The sequence below is a fragment of the Phacochoerus africanus genome, chromosome 4 (assembly GCF_016906955.1).
Source record: "Phacochoerus africanus isolate WHEZ1 chromosome 4, ROS_Pafr_v1, whole genome shotgun sequence".
NCBI classification, from domain to species: Eukaryota; Metazoa; Chordata; class Mammalia; order Artiodactyla; family Suidae; genus Phacochoerus; species Phacochoerus africanus.
In genome coordinates, this window is record NC_062547.1 from 60,795,784 (window position 1) to 60,810,686 (window position 14,903).

Sequence of the window (14,903 nt, forward strand, 5' to 3'; positions counted from 1 at the left end):
GTTTGCTTGTTTTAAAAAACAAGAGGCTTGGGAGTTCCCGTTGTGGCTCAGTAATCCAACTAGGAACCATGAGGTTGCGGGTTTGATCCCTGGCCTTGCTCAGTGGTTTAAGGACCCGGTGTTGCTGTGAGCTGTGGTGTAGGTCCTAGACACGGCTCGGATCCCATGTTGCTGTGGCTCTGGCCTAGGCCAGCAGCTATAGCTCCGATTAGACCCTTAGCCTGGGAACCTCCATGTGCTATGAGAGCAGACCTAGAAAAGGCAAAAAGACCAAAAACAAAAAAACAAACAAAAAAACCCCAACAAGCTGGGACTTCCCATTGTGGCTCAGTGGCTAATGAATCCAACTAGAAATCATGAGGTTGTGGATTCAATCCCTGGCCTTGCTTAGTGGGTTAAGGATCCAGCGTTGCTGTGAGCTGTGGTGTAGGTCAGAGACGCGGCTCGGATCCTGTGTTGCTGTGTCTCTGGCGTAGGCCGGCGGCTATAGATCTGATTAGACCCCTAGCCTGGGAACCTCCATGTGCCGAGGGTGTGGCCCCTAGAAAAGACCAAAAAAACAAAACAACAACAAAAAACAGGCTAAAATTGCATGGCTTGACACACATCAGAAAGAGCTGGTCCCCAGCAGCAAGCAAGGTCTCACAAGCCTTAACTCATTTAGCCGCGCCCCAGCTGTCTGTAGGAAGAGAAAGATAAGGGTAGTCCCAGTTTACAGATGAGGAAACTGAGGCACAGGGAGGCTAGCCCTCCATCAAGGTGAGTGTCTGAGTGAGGTTTGAACCCAAGTCCTCAGGGCCCTTGTCTGTGCTCTGTTGAACTGAGCTCCCAACTATTCCAACCACCCAGTACACTCTTTGGCTTTATTTACTTATTTATTTATTTTTGTCCTTTTTTTTTAGGACCGCACCCATGACATGTGGAAGTTCCCAGGGGTCAAATCAGAGCTGCAGCTGCTGGCCTACATCACAGTCATAGCAATACCGGATCTGAGCCACGTCTGGAACCTACACCACAGCTCACAGCAACACGAAATCCTTACCCCCCTAAGCAAGGCCAGGGATTGGACCTGAGTCCCCATGGATACTAGTTGAGTTCATTACTGCTGAGACACAGCGGGAAATCCCCAGCCTTCCTCTTTAACGGGCAGCCCCAGTGAACCCTGGCAGCTGGCTCCCTCTCCAAGTCACACATTCCTCCTCTGCAAAGTGGGGACCCCCTGACATTCCCCCAAACACTCAGTTTACAGTATCCAGTTGCATGTGGAGGACTACTGGGTTCAAGGCCCAGCATTGGGCCTGGGGGATGTGGAGGGTCACAGGCTAAGCAGACAGGTGTTAAACAAGATAAAGGATAACCTGTTGGGGTGGGTGAGTATAAGTGGGGTTACCCAGCCTGGGCTGGAAGGGCTTCTCTGAGGAAGTGACATCTGAGCTGAAGAATTGATGAACCCGGAGTTCCCGTCGTGGCGCAGCAGAAACGAATCCGACTAGGAACCATGAGGTTGCAGGTTTGATCCCTGGTGACGCAGCTTGGATCCTGCGTTGCTGTGGCTGTGGTGTAGGCCAGCAGCTGTAGCTCTGATTCTACCCCTAGTCTGTTTCCATATGCCGCGGGCACAGCCCTAAAAAGTGAAAAAAAAAAAAAAAAAGAATTGATGAAACCAAGCAGCCAGCCATGGGGAGAGCTCCGGGAGGGCAGAGGGCACAGCTTGTGCAAAGGCCCTGAGGCAGGTTTAAGGAGCAGCTACAACAAGGGCTGGGGCAGGCTGAGCAAGGGCAGAGGGAGGAAGGTGAGAGGCAGCGGCAGGCAGGGGCCTTGGGGCTGTGGTAAGGGGTGTGGATAGTGATCTAGGGGTGCTGGAAGCCGAGGGGAGGTTAGGAGCAGGCAAGGGACAGATTTAGGGTTTTTCTTAGAAGCAGAACTTGGAGTCGCAGCCAGAGCTAGCACATATCAGGATTTCAGGGACAGCATGGGCAAATCAAAACAGAACTTCTTGGAGTTCCCATCATAACTCGTGGTTAACAAATCTGAGTAGGAACCACGAGGTTGCGGGTTTGATCCCTGGCCTCAATCAGTGGGTTAAAGATCCGGTGTTGCCATGAGCTGTGGTATAGGTCAGAGGCGAGGCTCACATCCCATGTTGCTGTGGCTGTGGTGTAGGCTGGAGGCCGTAGCTCTGATTAGACCCCTAGCCTGGCAACTTCCATATGCCGCGAGTGCGGCCCTAGGAAAAAAAAAAAAAAAAAAAAGGACTTAAAGAGGAGTTCCCATTGTGGCTCAGTGGGTTAAGAACCTGGCTAGTAACCAAGAGGATGCAGGTTTGATCCCTGGTCTCACTCAGTGGGTTAAAGATCCCACATTGTCAAGAGCTGTGGGGAAGGTTACCAACACAGCTTGGATCCTGAGTTCCTGTGGCTGTGGCATAGACTGGCACCTGCAGCTCCGATTCGAACCCTAGCCTGGGAACTTCTATATGCCATGGGTGTGGCCCTAAAAGGGAAACAAAACAAAACCCAAAAAGACAGCTTCTCAGCTTCTCTGCAATTCCTTCCTCATTCATCCCATCCTCCCACCCCATCCCCACCAGGCCCTCGGTTCCTGGCTCCAGCCTCTCAATGAGGAAAGCAATTAGTCTGGAGTGGCAGGTTGATTAATGCTGCAGCTGAGAGGCCTGGAGGACCCTCCACTCCCCTGCTTGCAGCTCTGAGAGCCCTCCCCCTTACCCTACCCTACCCTCACTCCGGATGGGGGCGGGAGGAGCAGCCAGGCTGGATCCTGGGAGTTGGGGCTTTTGCTGAAAAGCCCATCACCCAATCCATGGCAATCAACCCACGGCAGGTGCTGTCAGCTTCTTCCCACAAGGCCTATCTTGTCTGAATCACCCCCAAACCATCCAGGCTCCACACAAGCCCAGACTCAAACATCAAGCTTCCTCCTCTGGCTCATGTTATGCTCAAACAGAAACTGAATTCACTAGATCTTGGTGCTTCCTCCAAAATCTTCCCCATCCAGGTCATGGTGGTCCCACCTATCCAGAGAACTATGACTAGTCACCCATTATGATCATAAGTTATCCCTGAATCTCCTTGAACACCCCATGGTCACGGCTATGGCCCATCTCTCAGCCTCCAAAACATGTCCCCAATCCACTCATGGGCCCCACCCTAGTCCGTGTCCCCACAAGAGGCTGCACCAGCCTCTATCCTACCCCCAGTGGTCCCTGCTCCCCGATGTAGGCACAGGGGACTTCTTTTTTTTTTGTCTTTTTGCCATTTCTTGGGCTGCTCCCGCAGCATAGGGAGGTTCCCAGGCTAAGGGTTGAATTGGAGCTGTAGCCGCCAGCCTACACCACAGCTCCAGCAATGCGGGATCCGAGCCATGTATGCAAACTACACCACAGCTCACGGCAACACCGGATCCTTAACTCACTGAGGAAGGCCAGGGATCGAACCCTCAACCTCATGGTTCCTAGTCGGATTTGTTAACCACTGAGCCATGACAGGAACTCCAGGTACTTCTTAAAATCATACAGCAAATCGCATCCTTTGAAACCTCTCATTCCACTCCTGGAACTAACTCCCATCCCATCACCCCACCTCAGAGGCCCCCCATCAACTCCCCACCGACTCAGCTTCCTGCACTCCACTCCAGCCTCCCCTCCCTGTTCGTCAAACTCACCAGCTTGTGCCCATTTCAGGGCCTTTGCATGAGCTGTCCGCTTGCCTGGGAGCTATTTTCCTAGCTATCTGCTGGCCAGCTTTCTGTCCTCTTTCTGGTCTCAGCTCAGGGCCATCTCCTCAGAAAGCCTCCTAACTATGCCTGAACAACATTATCATCAGCCCCTCCCTGAATTGCTCTGCAGGCCCTTACATGATGTAATTTTTTTTTCTAGCACCATAGGAACTATTTTTGCATTTGTTTTTTGTTTGTTTGTTTTGTCTTGTTTTTTTGGTGGGTATTTTTTTTTTTTTTTAGGGCTGCACCCATGGCACATGGAAGTTCCCAGGCTAGGGGTCGAATCAGCGCTACAGCTGCCGGCCTTCACCACAGCCACAGCAAGGCCGGGGTCCGAGCCACATCTGCCACCTACCCTGCAGCTCATGGCAATGCTGGATCCTCAACCCACTGAGCAGGACCAGGGATGGAACCCACATCCTCGTGGTTGCTAGTGGGTTCGTGACCAGTGAGCCATAACAAGAACTCCCTGGCCAGCTTTCTCTCCTCTTTTCAGTCTCAGCTCAAGGTCATCTCCTTAGAAAGGCCCCTAACTACGCCTATCATCAGCCACTCCCCAAATTGCTCTCCAGGCCCTTACATGGTTTAATTTTCTTTCTAGCACCATATGAGCTATTTTTTGTATTTGTCGAGTGAATAAATGAATGCACATACATGTGGGCAATGGTTTTCCCATCTGGAACTCAGTTTCCTCAAGAATACAGGCAGGTAACATCTCAGCAAGTCTCTATTCTGGAAGAAGCCCAAAGTCTCCATGCGCCCCACCCTCATTTTTTCCTGCACTTCCTCCAAGCTGCCAGGAATCCTCTCAGGGGAGGCCTGGGGTGGAACACTTAGCTTTTTGCATTAGAATTGAAGTACCCTTGGGAGAGGGTGGTGATGGTGGAGCTCAAATGGGGTGGGTGTGTGGCAGGGAACATTCGGGTATCCTGGGTCCTAGAAGGATCAGCTCTATGGTAAGAGTTTAGGGGAGATGGGTGAGCTGAGTGGCTCTCAGCTGTGTGACACTCAGCAGACCTTTTGCTTTTTAGGGCTGCGCCTGAGGCATATGGAAGTTCCCAGGCTAGGGGTTGAATCGGAGCTGCAGCTGCCAGGCTGCATTACAGCCACAGCCACAGCAACGTGGGATCTGAGCCATGTCTGTGACCTATCTCACAGCTCAGGGCAATGCTGGATCCTTAACCCACTGAACAAGGTCAGGGATTGAACCCCAGTCCTCATGGTTATTGGTCGGGTTCATTACTGCTGAGCCACAACGGGAACTCCCTCCTTTCTGACTTTTAACATCCTCCTCTGTGACAGGAATGAGAAGCTCCACCTCATAAGAAAGGAAACAAACATAGAAGAACTTCAACTATTGTCCCCTTGTCTCACTTTTTTCCCTGCCCCTGTTGCCCTGGCCCTGATCCTGATTAGCCATGTGGTGTTGGACCTCAGTTTCCCATCTGAATGTTGTCTGATGGTAGAGACAGACTCGCTTGTGAAGCACATGGGAAGAGCCAGAGAAGCTCTGGGCTCCACCTCTCCACCTCCCTCTCTGTTCCTTTGACTCCCACCCTGTGGCTGTGGGTTCCAGTTTTGGTACCACTTCCTGGGGTCAGCACTGTGGACAGCTCCCAGCCAGATCTTTTTCTAGCAACAACCCAGAGGAATCTACATGGATTTCATCCCTGGTTCACAGGATGGGGATACTGAGGCATGCTTGCCCTGGACCACACGGCATGGATTGAACCCAGATCTGTTGGGTTGGAGAGTGCACACCCTCAACTCATCAATTCCATCCTGATTCTGCTTGTTTGTTTGTTTGTTTGTTTTGTTTTTTTAGGGCCGTCCCCATGGCATATGGAGGTTCCCAGGATAAGGGTTGAATCAGAGCCACAGCCACAGCAACACAGGATCCGAGCTGTGTCTGCAACCTACACCACAGCTCACGGCAATACCGGATCCTTAATCCACTGATATAGGCCAGGAATTGAACCCATAACCTCATGGTTCCTAGTCGGATTTATTTCCCCTGCACCATGATGGGTACGCCTATTCTGTTTGATTTTTATGAGACTGATGAGCTGCCTACTGCACTAAGAAGACAACTTGCTTGCTTTTTAAATGTCTCAAGTGTTTATCCAGAGCATGCTTACAAACACCATCTCATTTAATTTTCCCTGTTCAGTCCTTCCTTCAAGAAATGAGGAGTCAAACCTCAGAATCCAGAATCCCATCTCCACCATTTACTTACTAACTGCAACCTTGGGAAAGTTACTTAACCTCTGAGCCTCAGTTTTCTTGTTTGTACAAAGAGGCTAATTGTACAAAATGGCCTCATTGTGCCCTTTGAGCTAATCCATGAGGTATCCTTAGAACAGCACCAGTGTGAAGTGAGTGTGCCAGAAAGGCAGCTATTCATACTGTCGTTATTCACTTGTTTACTTACTTCTTGTCTTATTTTTATATTTTAATAAAGAACTTATGATAGAATATCATTATGGTTCATATTATTATCATAAATAGTGGTATATTATATAATGTTATAAATAATGAATACACTGTATATTAGTTAATTGATAAATATTTTTGCAATGCTTACTGTGGGCCAGGCACTGTTGATATTCTGCAAGGTTAAGATCCACATCCCCATTTCATAGATGAGAAAACTGAGGCTTAGAGAAGGAAATTCACTCAGGGAGAAAGTAGAACTGAGATACAACTCTCTGGGTCAGTCCAGGAATCTGAGTGGGGACATCTTAGAGCCTCCTGGTCTCCAGGGTCCCAGAGAGGCACCATGCCTGGGAACTTACTCATGTTTTGCTGCTGTCTCCCCAGCCAGCCCGAGTGTCGGCAGATTCTGGCTTGGACCCTTTGATCCCCCTTGGCAGTGGTGTCATCTGGAGATGCTTCTCGGGGACCCCATTGCTGCCGCCACTGTTGAGCCGCCTTGGGATCTCTAGAGAGGTGGAGCCTAGTGACTGTGTGGTCTTCACCATCGAGGCTCAAGGGAATGAGCAAAGCCACAGCCTGGCCCCAAGCAGGTGAGGAGGTATATGAGAACAAAGGAGTCCTGTCCCAGGAGAGGGAGACCTCCTTATCTAGCTGAACCTTTCTTTAACTTGTTCAGAAAGCATTTATTAAGCAACCACTCTGTGTCAGGCCCTGTCCTGGGAACACAGCCATGGGCAAGCAGGTGTTCATGGGCTGATGGTAGAAATAGACTCATGCCAGCTGGATAGATCAGGGCGATATGGGAGCACTGGGGACTTGGGGGGAGGAAGGAATGCTTGGAAGAAGTGGCATCCAAGTTTAGCCTGAAGGATGAAGAGAAGTCAGCCAGGAGGAGCACAGGGAAGTGTAAGCCAATTAGAAGAAACAGCATGCGGCCTTCCTGCTGTGGTGCAGTGGGTTAAGAATCCAGTGTTGTCTCTTTGGTGGCAAGCGTTCAATCCCCAGCCTGATGCAGTGGGTTAAGGATCCGGCATTGCCATAGCTGTGGCGTATGTTGCAGCTGCAGCACAGATTTTTTTTTTTCAAAAAATATGGAACGCTTCATGAATTTGCGTGTCATCCTTGCGCAGGGGCCATGCTAATCTTCTCTGTATCGTTCCAATTTTAGTATATGAGCTGCTGGAGCGAGCACTGCAGCTCAGATTTGATTCTGGCCTGGGAACTTCCATATGCTGTGAGTGCAGAAAAAAAAAAAAAGAAAAAAGAAAGAAAGAAAAAGAAACAGGTTGTGCAGTCTTGGACTCAAGAAGATCAGGTGCATGAAGAATTGAACACAGATCAGTGTAGCTGGAGGGTGGGTGGGGAGCCTGGGGAGATGGGCAGGGGCATGACCACACAAGATCTTATAGGTATAATGGGGAGCCATGGGTGGTTTTTCAAGGGAGTGAGTTAATTAGATTGGAATTTTAAAAATTCCCTACAGCTGCTGTAGGGAGAACTGTCAGGAACCAGGGTGGAAATAGCGGGAGCCCAACAAAGAGGCCTGGGCAGTTCTGAGCAGAAAATGGTGGTACCTGGACCAGGGTGGAAGCCAAGAGCTGGAGAGAGCAAGCAGATTCAGAAGTTCAGGCAGATACAAGATTTCTGAAGTGGACACACAGGCACTGGTGGACATCAGCAGAGGGAAAGAGAGAGGGAGGAGTGGTGTGGACAGCTCCTGGTCTTTTAGCCTTCACTTGTGACATTCCTTTTCATCTTTGCAACAATACCCAGAGGTGGGAACACCATCATTATCCCCATTTTCCAGAATAGAAAACAGGTTTGGGGAGGGGAATTGATAGCAAACCAGTGGTAGAACACACATCTCCCACCATTGGACCAAGTTGTCTCCTACTATCAGCTTTGGAGGGTGGGGGATTGAGCCCTGTGTAATGGACAGAGAGAAATCATTTGTTTTGCATCACCTAGCAAGACATAGTAGTAGTACTGGGGCTTGAGCTCAGTCTATCACATCCAAGCATTTTCCATTCCTCAAACCTGGACACAACTGGGGTAGAGGGTAGACAGTCACCATGGGAAATATCCTTGAGATGTCCTTGTGAGCTCTGAAAAGATCAGGCCTCTTTCTGCCCTCACATCTGCTGCACCAAGTGGCCCCAAGTTCCTCCCTGCCCCAGCCCACACCCACCCACCCACCCACTCAGCCCTGCTCCTGTCCCTGTCTTCTTCCATTATCCATGATAGAAAATGTTCTTGCCCTCCCTTTGCCACTTCCCAGGAAATTACCCCTGAGATTAGACTGCCTGGTGGGCAGGGTTGAGTTTCTAGAACTGGGGAAGGGAGGGGCAGACCTGGAATTTGCGAGCAGGAATTGTGGCTGCGAGGTGGGGCCCGAGGCATCACGGGGCAAATGAGATCCTGCCATTTCTGCTGAGGGGTCTCAGCATTGGTTGTGGCTATAAAAGAGTGCCTCTCTCTACCCACCACCACTGTCAACATTCCCAACCAGAGGTAGGTTCTGTGTGCCCACTTCAGGCATGGGAGGGCCCCGCCACAGCTCTCTCCAATTCCTCTGTCCTTCCTGGATTCCTGCCTTGTGTGGATAGGGGTTTTAAGACCTCAAAGAGACCTCATCTGAGGCTGAGCTGATAAGCCTACCTTCCTGAGCAGAGAAACCACCGTCTGTGTCTACCTCTGAAGACCAGAGCCCTGGACTCTGCTTCCAGACTTCTCTTTGCTGTAGTCACTGGGGAAAGGCTGAGGACCCACTACTGCTCAGCTTTCAGCACTGTTTGGCATCCTGGTCTGGAGGTGCTTCTGAACACCATCAGTCTTCCTGCTCTGCCTTCAGCACCAACAAGTCACGGACAGTTCCTCTCCGTTTCAACCACCTGGAGCTCCTGAATCTTCTACCTTCTTCCCTTTCAGCATCAGGAGTACGGTCGGTGCCTTAGCTCTGGGGGTCTCCGCAGCCCCTCTTTGTCTGTTCTCCATTTCGCAGCAACCGAGAGGACAATTTTTGTCTTCACTCCGAGTCCATGTGTTGACCCTATTTCCTTCAGCAATAGAGGGGACGGCATATCATTCTTGTCGCCGGGGGTATTCTCAGCTCCAGTTTCCAACCCTCCCCCCGCCCCAAGTTCTTCTTCCCGCGCTATCTATCCTTCAGCACCACCACAGCACGGACAGCTACTCGGTGTCAAACCGCACCCCCCAACCTTGAGCCCCTGTTTCCACCTTCTCCCGCCTCAGCACCTCCGGCGCGGACAGCTCCTCGCTATTGTCTCCACCGCTGGCTCTGGCCCGACCCGGCTCAGACACTCCTCGCTCCCGGGACTGCTCCCCTGCTTTGGCACATGGAGACCCCGGGAGTCCAAGAAGGCGTAGAGGCATCCCGCGAGCTGAACCGCGCTCGCGGCCGCCAAGGCATAGCCAGGGTCCCGAAGCACCTGTGGCGGCAGCCCAGGCGCCCCATCCGCATCCAGCAGCGCTACCACTCAGACCCGGAAAAGTCTGTGGGCCGCAGGGAGCGGCACCAGAGCCCGCGGCCGGGGCTCGAGAATTCGCGGCGCTCCTGGCCCATCTCCTTCCACAGGCGGTATGTGGGCGGGGGCAGGGCCCTCCTGCGGGGTAGAGGAGGGGCGCGCAGGGCCTGGCGGGAGTGGGGGGGGTGGTCCTTGTTTCTCTAGGGGCGGGGGTCTCTGCTTTTTGGCTGAGGCCGGCTCTTTAAAGGAAAAAGCTGTTTTTACATCGGGAGGAGCTGGAGGGTGGTAGTGCCACCATTGCTTATGCGTCTGTGTGACCGGGTGTACTCAAGCGTCGCTGCATCCGGATGTGTGTGTGAATCTGAGCAGTTGCGACGCTGTGTGTGCTCCGGTCTGTTGTGTCAATGTCCACAGCTGGCTGTGTCTCTGTGGGTGAAGGGATGTGTTTGGGTATGTGTCTATGGGTTACCTACATGCTGTGTTTTTCTCCTTGTCATGCCTGGTGTGTGGCTGGGCATCTGATCTGACCCAGCTTGGTGTCTAAGTGTCCTCCAGACCCTGGAGTGTTCTTGAGTGTTTGTGGGGTTTGTGGCCACTGGCAAGCAGCCAGGGCCTGCTATCTGCTATGTTGGGGGGAGGAACCTCCTCTATAGCCTGTCCTGTACTCCCCCATCCCATGTCCCCTGCTGTCAAAGAGAAAGCCTCTTGGGGAGCCTGAGCACAGGATGTTTCTTCCACAGAAGAAAGAATGGGGTGGGGAAGAAGGGAGTACAGATGGGGGAGGGGCTGCTCCTAATTCCTATGAACTGAGGGAGGGGGCAGAATAAGACAAAGACAGAGAGAAACACAGAGAAACTTGGGCTTTAGAGGGACCAGTCAACCCTCAGTGCTGCCAAGGCAGAGGGTCCAGAAGTCCCAGGCCCTACTTGAGTGGGAGGGGAAGGTAAATCTGGCCAGACATAGAGCCCGGGTTTGAGGCCAGATTGAGTGATTTAGGGTAAATTGCTTTCCTCTCTGGACTTTTATCCTGCCTTAGCCCATGGATCTCCCAGTGTCAATGGCTTCTTGATCAACAAACCTGGCCAAACATCTCAGCCTGGCTCTCCAGCAACCCTGGTTGGTGTCTGGGGCCAATGGCCCCCAGTGCCAGGAAGGGTTGGATTTTCACAGGTGACCCAGCAGGCCCCTTATCCCCACCCCCCAAGCCCTCAGCTCCTCCTGCCCTCCCTCCCAGTGACTTGTGATTTTCTATCTTCAAGAAAGAAAAAACAGAGTCTAGCTTTGGGCCCATCTAGCGGGGGAGAATCACATGGCTCTGGATGGCGGGAGTGGTGAATTTTGTTCTTGTGAGTGTGCATGTGTGTGTGTGTCTTGCCCATGCATATATGTACAGATGTCGTAGGAGAGGCTCAGCCCTCAAAGAGGCTAGGTTCAAGGCCAATGTGCTGTGCATCTCCAAGCAAGCGGTAGTGGTGGTACTTCCCTGACCCTCAGTGTCATCAGTGAGATACAAACATAAACTCTTATTTTCTGCATTTTTTTTTGGTCTTTTTAGGGCTGCAGCCTCCGAATATGGAGGTTCCCAGGCTAGGGGTCCAATCGGAGCTACAGCTGCTGGCCTACACCACAGCCACAGCAACACGGGATCTTAGCCACATCTGTGATCTACACCAGAGCTCATGGCAACAACAGATCCTTATTCCACTGAGCAAGGCCAGGGATCAAACCTGCATCCTCATGGATACTAGTCAGATTTGTTTCTGCTGAGCCATGACAGGAACTCCATACTTTCTGCATTTTGTCATGAATTGCCTATATTGGAGCATAATCCTCAGCTATGGTGCTCCTCCCCACCACCCCAGGCAGGTCATGTGGGTCTGGGAGGGTCTGAGTGTTGTTCTGCAAGCATTTATTTAGCACCTACTGTGTGCCAGGCCCTGTATTGGGGAAACAGCCCAGGGACAAGCAGGTGCTCATATGCTAATGGTAGAGACAGACTGACACCAGCTGGAGAAAAGAGAGTGATCTGTGCTGTGATGAAGAGAGATCGGGGTGCCATGGAGGCCAAAGGAGGCTTCTGACCCAGCATTTGGGGGTAGGGGATGAGGAAGGACTGCTTGGAAGAAGTGACATCTAAGCTTAGCCTGAAGGATAAAGAGAAGTCAGCTGGGAGGAGTGCAGGGAAGGGTATGCCAAACAGGATGAACAGAACATGCAAAGCCTCAGATTCAAGAGGATCTGGTTATGAGGAGCTGAACACAGATAGTGTGGCTGGAGGGTGGGAGGGGAGGATCTCTATTCATTTCACAAGCATTTACTGAGCACCTATTGTGTGCCGGGCACTGAGGGCACAACTGGGAGCAAGTTCCTGCCTTTGAGGGGCTAGGGGGCAAGGCAGAGACAGATCAAATAATCATGACAGTCAGTGTGATATTGCGCCATTGAGAGGAAGGTGCTCTGAGAAGATTTACTTGTCTGGCCAGGGAGGGCTTCCTGAAGTGGGTGGTGCTTCAACTGTGACCTGAAAGACCAAAAGTTAGCAAGGGAAGAGCATTTGGGCAAGGGCATTGGGGTAGGGATGAGCCTAGCTGCTTCCAAAAATAGCAAGGAGGGAGGGGCGATGAGGCTGGAGTGGAGTGAGCTGAGAAGTGGGGCCTGGGGAGGTGTGGATTCAGAAGTGCGGGCAGTGGGGAGCCACAGGAGGATCTGGAGCAGAGGAGGGTGAGACCCAACCCATGTGAGCATCTGTACATGTGATTCATCCTCCACCCTCCTCTTTCTGTCCAAATTCTTCATGAGAACTTGGGCAAGTCCTCTCTCCTCTCCAGACCCTGGTATATAGCTCTCTGTAAAATGGGTGGAACAGCACCATCTCACTGGAGCCACCTGGTGGCAGTTGAGAAAACTGTTTGCCCAGGGAAAAGGGGCTCAAATGGGGGAAATGGAGACAGTGATGTGCTAAGGGTGGTAGAAATGGCTGGGCACTTCCTCGGGTCACACAGTATGCAGGGACAAAGCCAGCGTGAGATGAAATCATGTCAACTCTTCCTTCGGCCTATGCCCCTTCCCAGGCAAAGCTTGGGGTCTTCCAGAGTCAGGCAGACCAGACTTAAAAGCTGAGGCTTGGCTCTGTGGCTCAGTTTCTGCATCCAACAAGTTATCAATAATGCATTACTGTTATAATTGGTTATAAATATTTTAAAATTGAATCTATCAATGAAGCACTAATATTAAAATATTAAAATTATTGATGTGCGTTCCCTTGGGGCACAGTGGGTTAAGCATCTGATGTTGTCACTGCAGTGGCTCAGGATGCTGCTGTGGCATGGGTTCGATTCCTGGCCCGGGAACTTCCATATGCCATGGGCACAGCAAAAACAAAACAAAAACAAAAACAAAAGACTACTGATAAAGCATTAATGTCAGAGTAGCATCTGGGACTGTAGATGGGATGGAGCCAGTTAAACATTAAGAGGGATGGGCACAGGCTGCAATGCCTGTTGGCCTAGGCTTGAATGACCTCAGGCAAGTAACACACCTCTCTGTGCCTCAGTATCCCCATCCAAAAAAGGGGAATAATAGTCCCCACTTTACAGAGTTGCTCTGAAAATCAAATGACTTTTCACAGCCCTTGGCTCAGCACCAGAAGAGCAGGAAGCGCTCCGTTTGCATCCATGTGTTGTTTAGTCTTAACCTTCCATTTTTTGTTCGTGAATTCAGGGGAGGGACTGAACCTCCCTGTGCCTCAGTTTCTTCTTGGGGACAAGAGAGTATTGTGAGCCTTTCCCATGGGGCCGAGGTGGTGTCAAGGCTCCTTGGACCCAGCCCCAGTCTCTCCACCAGGCCAGTCCTGGCGACCTCTATCCCCTGGGGACCAGCTATAATTAGGTCCAGCCACAGCAGCCACAGATGGTATTTTTGTCTTGGGGACAGCGCGTCTGATTCCCACCAGGTGTCCGGTTGCAGAGCCACAGGAACAGAAGGGGGTTCCCGGCCAGACCCTTGAGACTCTCTGTCCTCCTAGGCCCCAGCGTAACCCTTCTTTGAGCCTCCCCTTTTTCATCTATATGATGGGGACCATAGCATGATTGAGATGTTAGGGGAGGGTCAGGGTCTCCTCCCTGTAGAGCCTTAGGATCCCCCATTGAAGCCCTGATCTCCAAAGTTGTATCTCACATTTCCCCAGGATTGCCAGAAACCTGAGAGCCATTTGTCTGGGGACCCCAAAATGGGTGCAGTCCCCAGGGGGGTTGTTATCCCACAGCAGGACACAGTCGGGCCCTAAGCTTCTGTGTGGCCTCATTTGGGAGGCCCAGGCTTCCTGGGCCTTTGTCGCTTCCACCTGAACTGTGGGTATTCCGGGTCCTGCCTCCCAGTGTGATACTCTTCAAAGGCTTATTGCCTTTTAATGTAAAATAAAGCAGGACCACCTGACCCCAGCAGAGCCCCGAATGTCTTCCCATGCCCCAGACACCAGAGACAAGGCTTCTCTTTTCAGGGGTCTTTTGGGGGTCAGGGGCGGGGGGTGGGAGTGGGGGGGGAGGCAGCTGAAGTGTCACAAGACGGAAGACCTGGCGGGAGGCAAGTGCGGATGTTTGTGCAGTGGAGACAGCAGAAGAAGGGAAAAGATCCAGAGACGGGGCCTGGGGAATGTCAGAGCAGGTGCGGGTTATGTGAGGACTTGGGGAGGGGGACGCGGGTGTGTGCGTGTGTGTGTGTGTGTGCGTGTGCGTGTGTGTGTGTGTGCGCGTGCTGCCTTAAAGTGAAGAATTTTCCAATTACCACCCTTCTCCAAGTCTCAGTTTCCCCACCTGGCAAAGAATTAAAGGTTCATAGTTTCTGGGCAGCCCCTTGGTGGCCCCGGCCTCAGTTTCTCCATCTGGAAAATGGGTAGAGGGGGTTGAAAGCACCATGTGGGATCTGGGCAGCTCCTCAGCAAGCTCTGCATCTGGGTGACTCCCTGATAATGGAGGGCACTTCTCTTTCTGACTTCCCTATCTCTTTTTTCAGCTAAGCTCTCAGCAGAGCGAGCTGCACTAATGGAGGACATGCTGGCAGAGGGAAGTGGTATAAGATGAGGTTTCTGGGCTCCCCAGAGAGAAGCAGAGTCACGGCTAGCTCGGTGCCTCAGTTTCCCCATTTGTCCCGATGGGGGCGTCCCTGAGCCGTCCCACTGTGAGGCGGGGCGGGTGCGCCTTCTGCCCTCTCCCTGCCGAGCCCCGCCCCCGTGGCTGTCCAGAAAAG

At 51.9% G+C, this 14,903-nt stretch overlaps 1 non-coding gene across 1 annotated transcript; it reads right to left on the bottom strand.

Annotated features, from left to right (window-relative positions):
* Positions 1-7,259: 7,259 nt before the first annotated feature.
* On the bottom strand, positions 7,260-7,366 carry LOC125126635 (U6 spliceosomal RNA). Its single transcript, XR_007134730.1, has one exon. It is a non-coding gene; the product is annotated as a U6 spliceosomal RNA (small nuclear RNA).
* Positions 7,367-14,903: the final 7,537 nt, after the last annotated feature.